Here is a 7,500-nt window from a genome sequence, read left to right on the forward strand (position 1 = left end):
ATAATTACTAAGGGAGTATTATAGTTGCTTTAATATATACGCTAAAGTATATTCTTAGAAAATACTCGTAATTGCACAATCATACATATAAACATGGATATACATTATTATTATTATTATTATTATTATTATTATTATTATTATTATTATGACATGCTAAGCTACAACCCTAGTTGGGAAGAGCAAGATGCTATAAGCCTAACGGCTCCAAGAGGAAAAATAGCCCAGTGAAGAAAGGAAATGAATGCACTACAAGAGAATTAATGAACAATTAAAATAAAAATATCCCGAGAACGATATCAACATTGAAATAGATCTTTCATATATAAACTATAAAAAAGTAAAAAAAAAACAAGAGGAACGTAATTAAGGTAGAATAGTGTGCCCGAGTGTACTCTCAAGCAAGAGAACTATAATCCAAGTCAGTGGAAGATCATGGTACAGAGGGTATGGCACTCTCCAAGACTAGAGCACAATGGTATATTAAGGGACCTTTTACATACCACTTAACACAGTGAACCAACTATATAGTGTTTTAAGGGGTCTATCACGGTAGTCTTAGTTCTTCCCATTTAATATTGCAAATACTCATATATGAATTACATCCGAATAGTATTTTTGAGACGAGATCACTCCTTTAATTGAGATGCGTGCGATTGAGTGCCTGTCAGTGTTTCTAAATAGGTAAAGGACGAGTTTTACCCTTCAGTAACTCTATCTTAACCCCCAGAGAGAGAGAGAGAGAGAGAGAGAGAGAGAGAGAGAGGAGAGAGGAGAGAGAGAGAGAGAGAGAGAGAGAGAGAGCTGAGGCCTTTTTTTCCGTCTGTATTGATAAAGATGCAAGTGTGAGTATGTCTCCTTGTCAACAGGTTAGCAGCTTCATTATTGAAAGACCTGCTGTGAACCCAAAGGTTCCACTCTTATGGAGCCACCCCCTTCAAAGGGAAATAGTTATATGGAAATAAATATCCCTGCAACCCCCCCCCCCTTGCCAACACAGTACTCTAGAAGTTTTATTCTAGCTGTGACCAAGTTGTGGAATGATCCTCCTAATCAGGTATTTGAATCAGTAGAACTTAAAAAGTTCAAACTTGCAGCAAATGTTTTTAAGTTGAACAGACTGACATAAGTCCTTTTATAGATTTTATATGAAATATCTGTTTTAAATTTTGTTAATGTTTTTAAAATATTTTATTTTAATTGTTTATTACTTCTTATATCGTTTATTTATTCTTTATTTCCTCTCCTCCTATAGCCTATTTTACCCTGTTGGAGCCCTTGCTCTTATAGCATCTTGCTTTTCCAACTAGGGTTGTAGTTTAGCTAGTAATAATAATAATGATAATATACCTCGCTTAAAAGTCTTTATGGCTAGTCTAACATCTTCGCCGAAACTAAATAACTATAGGTTTGTATCTTTAGGAAAAATATAAATTTCTTCCAAATTTGTCATATTTGTAGGAAAGACTGGTGACTTTGGGTTCTTATGATATAAAAGAAGAGATTGAAAAAGCATCCACATATACCCGCAGTGCAACACGGGCACAAAACTGTGGTATGCCAATGGGATTGAAAACTGGCTCCTGTTTTTATTTATTCATGAGAGCGTAGATCATCTCCAGCTAACCGTTTCATACGATGACGTTTTGTGGGAAACTAGCCAGTAGTAGAAAACTACAGCAATTATCATCGAAATATTTGATCTCTCTGCATATCAATTTAGGCAAATTTATGCATAGGAAAAATTGATATAAAGAGTTATATTTATGCATTTCAATGAGAGTCGTATTTTGATCAGGAGTTCGTAAAATATTTGTAGTATATTTTTTTGTTTTTTTAGTTGCCTTTTAGAAATTTCTATAGGTATGTTTTTGAAGAATTGCGTAGTTTGTAAAAGGAAATTTAAATAGCCTTTTTTTTGCCCGACTACTTGATGTTAATCATAATGTCAATGAAAGGATATTAGTATTGAAATATATTTAGTAAATATCATTGTTAAGAATATTGTTTTTCTTTTACTTTTTTTCGCTTAAAACTTTTGTTTTGGAAAGAGATATGGTGAGGTCCTGTCTCCCAAAACGAATTTTCCCAATGGTGATATATACATTTTTTTTTTTTTTTACCAAAACTTCAATATCAACTCAATAAAATTATTTTACATACATAATTGAAATAAATCCTCTCGTGACAGGGTCACGCCCATCCTTATTAAAGCAATTATTAAATGTAAAATCATTCTTTTGACGTATATTTTCATAAATAATAACACTTTGATCAAGAATAAGCGACTGAAATGCCAAAGGGTCCCTTGTAGAGTGAACATAGGAATTCGGATAGCTATTAACGTTAATTGAGTTAGGTGTCGGCAAATAATTTTTGCAAAGAATCTGCATATTCACGGCACTGGGAATATTCGACGAGAAAGGAAAATAAAATTGAAATAAAAATAGACACTTTTAAAGGTTAACGAGAGACTATATTCTAAAAAATCATGCTACGCAAAAACAGATTATTCAAGGAAATTTATAACTACCTATCAAGTGAACTTCTTCAATTGGACTGTACCCATTTGGGACAGATATGAGGACCTAAAAATAAGTAAGATGGTGATAATGGCAGTAATTTAGAATGTGGTTTAATTGATACTAATAATAAGCCGATGTACATCTCGAGGTAAGATGCACAACAAGTCAAATATTCAAAACATAAATTCCACAAAGCCAATGTCTTATTTCTCATAAGGAAGAAGTCTTTTATTGAATTTTGAAATTATCTATTGGAGAGTGCGATCCAAAAACCAGCATCCCATAAGCTAAAAGATTTCATCAAAGTAGTGAATCTCCAGTTAAATTATACATAGATACCCATATGAGATTGAATAAGACATTATCTTTAATTCAGTACTATGATAACAGGTTATCCTCAAGATGGTGATCTTTTCAAAAGTCATTATACATGATTTGAAAGTAGGTCCCAAAGTACTAAGTTTTTAACCGTATCGTGCTCTAGAGTCCAGATCATTCAGGCTTCAACTGGTGAAAACGTGGTGAAATGGATGGATACATAACAAGGCATTCCATTGGCTTCCTTGTCCAACTAACTACAGTCACGTTGACATATGCTTTTAGAATGCCAATGTACAACCATGAGAAATCAAGTCTGAATTTAGAAAGATGTTCATTTCTCGATGTGAGACATTCAGAATGTGAAGTAATTTGACCATCATGGCATTATAACTTACGTACAACTTAAATACACTCGGGTATGGAACTTTCGATTGGAATTACGTGGTATTCAGGATGACTTGCATGGGAAATTTGCATATGATTATCTTATTATTTCATCTTCATCGGGCTGCCATAGTTTCACGGACCATTTTCCTCCTGCTTGGTCCATAATCCGTTAATACCCACGTCACTGTCAATTGGCCTTTTTCTCGACGACTTTTATGAAAAGTTAATTTAATGCGGTTAATATTAATCTTAGATCTAATATAAATCTTTCAGACACAGGTAACATGCGTCGCATGTTTTAATTTATTTTCATGTTGCTTAATTTTAGGTTCGAGATTTTCTTTTTCATGAATAGTGGTAGAATGTAATATCGTTTAATTTCATCATTTTTCATTTCCTTTAATTCTTCTTCTATCACCAACACACACACACACACATATATATATATACATATATATATATATATATATATATATATATATATATATATATATATATGTGTGTGTGTGTGTGTGTGTGTATGTGTAAGTATACACATGTGTTTGTGTGCGCGCGAGAAGATTGTACATGTAAAACTTCTTTATACTTTGCTCCTTGAAAGTGTGTTTAAATCAAAAAGTTAATTATCTCGCTTATTAAACTTACAATGGGCCTCTGAATTAGAGGATTAAAGGAATAAGACAAAGAAGGTTCAGTACAAAGTTCTTAAAATCTGCTAATTATTGTAAGATTTTCAGCTCGGTTGTTTTTGTAAATATCTGAAGGATATTTGGACTTGTTTTTGGGGGGGATGGAGAACTTCTTGTTGATCATAATTCATTATAACAGTTATGTTGCTCACTCTTACCTTGGGCTGGAAAAACTCTAGGTTTGAGCAAGTAGTTATAGTTTGGGTGAAGAATCTCTCTCTCTCTCTCTCTCTCTCTCTCTCTCTCTCTCTCTCTTGAGAGAGAGAGAGAGAGAGAGAGGAGAGAGAGAGAGAGAGAGAGAGAGAGAGAGAGAGAGAGAGAGAGAGAGAGATTGTCTGTTATATTCGTTGAGTTTACATGCAATTTCCGTAACTAGCGATAACTAAAATTAACTTAGATAATTAGGAGCTTTAATTAGCCTCTTTTAAGTAAAAATTTTATCTTTATTGGTAATACTTTTTAAGCACGCTGTTTGTATTTTTATATAAATATGTATGTGAATACACACACAAACACACACACACACACACACACATATATATATATATATATATATATATATATATATATATATATATATATACGTGTATATATATATATATATATATATATATATATATATATATATATATATATATATATATATATATATGTGTGTGTGTGTGTGTTTGCGTGTATATGCGTATGTGTATAAGTACACGTATAGTAGGTATATGTGTATATATATGCATATATATATATATGTGTGTGTACATAATCAGGTGTATATATATATATATATATATATATATATATATATATATATATATATGTATGTGTATATATATATGTATATATATGTATGTGTGTATATATATATATATATATATATATATATATATATATATATATATATATATATATATATATATATATATAAAATGGAGAGAGAGAGAGAGAGAGAGAGAGAGAGAGAGAGAGAGAGAGAGAGAGAGAGAGAGAGAAAGGAATATCATCAGTGAAAAGGGAGGCTTTTGGGGAAAAGTGATGGAAGATGGCGGAATACTAGAGCTAATGGGTTGCGGTCACGCGTCCAACATGTTCCATACCGGTTATTTTCATCGGATATCTAGCCTACACAGTTAGGCTGCACTTCTTTTGCCTCTCTCTCTCTCTCTCTCTCTCTCTCTCTCTCTCTCTCTCTCTCTCTCTCTGCATTTGAGTATAATATATATATATATATATATATATATATATATATATATATATATATATATATATATATATATATATATATATATATATATATACACACACACACAGTATGTATTATCATCTTCATCATCACATTCACCCACGCCTATTGACGCAATGGGCCTCGGTTAGATTTTGCCAGTCGTCTTCATCATCAGCTTTTAAATCAGTGTTTCTCCATTCTTCATCTCCTACTTCATGCTTCATAGTCCTCAGCCATGTATATATATGTATATTTATACGTATATATATATATGTATATATATATATATACATGTATATATATATACATACACACAGTATACAGCATATAGGTGGCGATATATATTGCGAATCTTAATCGGCGCAAGATTTGAGAGAGAGAGAGAGAGAGAGAGAGAGAGAGAGAGAGAGAGAGAGAGAGAGAGAGAGAGAGAGAGCGTATAATTATATCACAGTAATGTTATAAATGGTCTAGAGCACTTAGTAAGGCTGGCACGAAAATGCCCTTTAAACGACAGTGTTTTGCAGAGCAATTTTGCACCGAAAACAACATTTATTAATTTTCTTCTTTCGGTCCAGTTTTGTCCCGTACTCAGCAGCTTTCTAGGAAATGTTCGAGCTACGGACACTGCATGCATAACATTCCCTTTTAAAATAAAGTACTTTCTTGCTAATGAAAATGGGAAAATTTTTGTCACTTATCCTAACATGTATTTTAATGATAGTGTAGCGGAAACATGAAAGCTTTTTGGCATTTGCTGATTTCTCACAACAGTGGGACTTTTAGTAGATTGAATTTGTTGGTGTAGCAAATTGCAATTCATGATTTGTAAAATGTTGAGTTTTATCGTTTTGCAATTCTGTATTTTTGTTATTTTTTTTTTATTTGGGAGATTACCTACCGTATTTGAAAAATGCTTTTTTAGAGGCCACCACATTTGGCTGCTGTATGTATATTTTTCTTTGTATTTTAAAGTTTTAGAGGGAACTTGGTAAAGTATGCCTTAGACTTTGAGTCAATGCTTTGATTTCTAATTGGCAGACCATTCGTTTTAACAATTTCAGTTGGTTCGACAAAATTTTAAATCTTAGAGGCGAATATTGATAGGTGTTTTAATGTGTCAAATATATCCTTTTTTGTTTTCTTGAATATTGCGTAGGTTCATCCTGGCTGTTGTATTTAATGCCAGATATTGTATTATATGCAGTATATGTATTTAGCCGATGAAACATCAGTCTCATACCAGCGAGTTTTCCCCGACTTCCCTACTCACCTTGTGACACAACTGATAGCTTTTAATTGGAATCACCCCTAATGACTCAATATGGATGAAAATCAACACAATATCGTCCTCAAATAGAAATAGATTTTCATATCATACAGGGATCGAACTCTATCCCCTTCAAATGAAAGGCAAGGTCGCTACCAATCACCCCACCAGAGACTCTAAAAGGAGTCGGAACCTAAGTGCTAACTCCACTTCAGGATTTATCTGGTGAGACATCAGTCTCATATATCTATGTATGTTTTTATGTATGTATAGAGAACTTTTATGGACGACTAACGTAATACATACTTATACATTCAAGTATGCTTATGGTGATTTTTTTCGTAATTTCCCACAAAAAATATTGTTATAAGTTATCCGGAGAACACATTATCTACCTGGCCAAAATTATATTTTACCCTTTTCATCAGGCAAACCAGCTTATTTTATCATAAAAAACTATTTTTTTTTTTTTTATAATTTTGTCTATTCGAAATAGGTGAGTTATTCTTGTAGAAAAACGTAAAATATTCATAGTATTCGTTTGATAGTCCTGTAGGAAACGAAAAAATATTCGAAGGCTAGTTCATTGACTGTGATATCCTACCTAATTGTGAATAGCTAATATATTGTTATTATTACCGCACATCACAGAATGCTTCAGATCAGCTCATATGTTTTTTTATGATTTGGCTTAATTATTTTCTTTTCAGGAAGCTAAATGGTTAAAATTAGTTGAATACAAATAAATCTGAATGCCTTTGATAGGCTTAAACACCAGAAGTTAATTAATTATAATCATTCACTTTAACGTAACGCCCTTGAAATTGTGGGAAGTGGTGTGCTTTAGTTCTGAATAACGAATGGAGCTGGAGTTTCATGTGTATGAAGCTGAATGATAATGAAGTAATTAAACTCGCATTACCTAAATTTGCAACATTACTTGTCTTTGGTACGTTATAAAAAAAAAATTTAATTGTAGTTTTTAGATGTCTTTGGCTACATTTATTCTTTGCTATCAATTTGTGATGTCTATATTTATATTATTGAAGCGTCCTTTTCTACATGGACTCTACTCGTAGCTGAAATGCGAAT

At 32.3% G+C, this 7,500-nt stretch overlaps 2 protein-coding genes across 2 annotated transcripts in view; one reads left to right on the top strand and one right to left on the bottom strand.

Moving 5' to 3' along the window:
* LOC137615390 (uncharacterized) overlaps window positions 1-7,500 on the top strand; it is a 421,687-nt gene that overhangs the window by 391,069 nt on the left and 23,118 nt on the right. The gene's annotated exons all lie outside the window — the stretch shown is intronic.
* Window positions 1-7,500, bottom strand: part of LOC137615391 (delta-sarcoglycan-like) — a 119,917-nt gene that overhangs the window by 2,124 nt on the left and 110,293 nt on the right. The window lies entirely within an intron of this gene.

The sequence above is a fragment of the Palaemon carinicauda genome, chromosome 21 (assembly GCF_036898095.1).
Source record: "Palaemon carinicauda isolate YSFRI2023 chromosome 21, ASM3689809v2, whole genome shotgun sequence".
Classification (NCBI taxonomy): domain Eukaryota; kingdom Metazoa; phylum Arthropoda; class Malacostraca; order Decapoda; family Palaemonidae; genus Palaemon; species Palaemon carinicauda.